Source organism: Pinus tabuliformis, chromosome 5_2 (genome assembly GCF_031772625.1).
Source record: "Pinus tabuliformis cultivar Carrire ecotype Pingquan chromosome 5_2, CPIR1, whole genome shotgun sequence".
NCBI lineage: Eukaryota > Viridiplantae > Streptophyta > Pinopsida > Pinales > Pinaceae > Pinus > Pinus tabuliformis.
This window is the reverse complement of record NC_142306.1, coordinates 531,251,181-531,253,013: the sequence shown is the minus strand read 5'-3', so window position 1 is coordinate 531,253,013 and position 1,833 is coordinate 531,251,181. Positions and strand designations below refer to the sequence as shown.

The 1,833-nt window shown below is 40.2% G+C and overlaps 1 pseudogene; it reads left to right on the top strand.

Annotated features, from left to right (window-relative positions):
• Positions 1–259: 259 nt before the first annotated feature.
• On the top strand, positions 260–1,255 carry LOC149160069 (putative methylesterase 11, chloroplastic; annotated as a pseudogene).
• Positions 1,256–1,833: the final 578 nt, after the last annotated feature.

Below are 1,833 nucleotides of genomic sequence, written 5' to 3'. Positions count from 1 at the left end.
TCCAACATAAATCCCCTTTTATTATTAAATGACTATGTTATACTATGGAGATCTAGGTTTCACCGGATCACAACCGAAATTCAAGTAGCATTTCTCTTCTCTGGTTAGACTGAGGAGGTGTTACTAGATTGGAATAAGCAACCTTTCTCAGTCTAAGCAAACGTTCAAGATCAGGCCTGGGATTGACATGGGCTAAAAGGGTTGATATTTGCCACTTAGAAGACTTGGGATAGATGACCTTAGATAAAACCTTGTAGACATGGTTCATGAGATTGTAAGAATAGTTGAAACCTTCTTTTATACATTAATTCACTTTTGGAGAGCACTGAGCTTCATCATGCTCTCATTCTTGATTTGATTCTGACCTTTGAAGGGCACTGACTTCTTTGCATACAATGTATATCAGGTGACTCTTGTAGGTCACAGCTTGGGTGGATGCCCATTATCTTATGCCATGGAGATGTGGCCAACGACGATCTCCAAGGCAATTTTCGTGTCTGCATTTACTCCGCGCAACAATCAGAGCTTCCTTAGCTCTGCTTCCTTGGCCGAGTTTCTTTCTTTTCAACCTCACACTTTGTTACCAAAAGATAGATGCAATTATGCTGCAGATTACTTGGGGCGCTCAGCCCCTTTGAATGAAGAACTGAATTGTTTTGGAGTGTGGATTTCTCTGGTTTGTGCAGAGTTCTGCCAGGTTGGAGGAGAATGGAGTAATTGTACGAAATAGGGAAGCTGATTCAGAGCAACCCACATCTGCTTCACTGGCTCTTGACCATGTCAAGTCCTATCTCTACAACAACAGCCCTGATGAGGTATTAAGTCGTAAATTTCCCTATATTCGATTCCAGCGCAGCGCTGAATGAACTGGGTGTGTAAGAATATGTCCATGGTGTGTATTTGTTTCTACGACCTTAAAAGTTGCTGTTGACTACTTTTAGCGGAGCGTTTTATTTGTTTCTTGTCCATATTACCTGACATCATAGGACGCGAGCCTTGCACTGTCTCTTCTAACTCCAACGCCATCCCCATCTCTGTGGAAATCCTGGAGCTATCAGAGGAGAGGTATGGGAGTATCAGAAGGTTTTACATCATGTTAATGAAGGACAGATTGTTCCCTCCAGAGTACCAGGAGTACACCATAACACAGAATCCTCCAGAGAAATTATTCAAAATGCATGCCAGCGACCACTCTCCCTTCTTCTCACAGCCTCAACAGCTCTGCAATCTCCTCATTCATATTGCAACTCTTTGAAGATACAACAACTTTCATATATTGTAGTTTCATTGGAGGAAATATGGAAGATGGCAGGGAAACTATAGAGGGATATCGAACAAAATCAATAAAAAAAAGTTAACTTTGATTCTCTCCAGCCATTCGTTGTAATGTACATCCGCTTCGTCTTTCATTATAGGGTCCGGAATGCCGTGGTCATGATTGGGGTAGGGTTGTGTGCTTTTTGAAGATGCTATACTGGCGAGCGATGCAAACCCTTCGGAAGTTAAAATATAGAAAAGATACATGTCTTTATTGTGAAGCCAAACCAGGGATGGAACATGGAATATGATATTCGCAAGAAAAATTTAATATTTTAGTGATCGTAGCATCGATAGTGTGAATATGTATAACACAATACACGTGAGTAAGTGATGATTGATTGATAACTCCGAACAAAGGATGAATTGTTCAATCACCATCAATAGTGTGTATATATATATATATATTAATTAAAAGTAGCCGATGTAACGGTGAAAAGTGTAACGAAACTCAATCCTGTTAAAGATGTAAAAGTAATGGTATTTCATGACCAAGATGATTCTATGATGGGAATG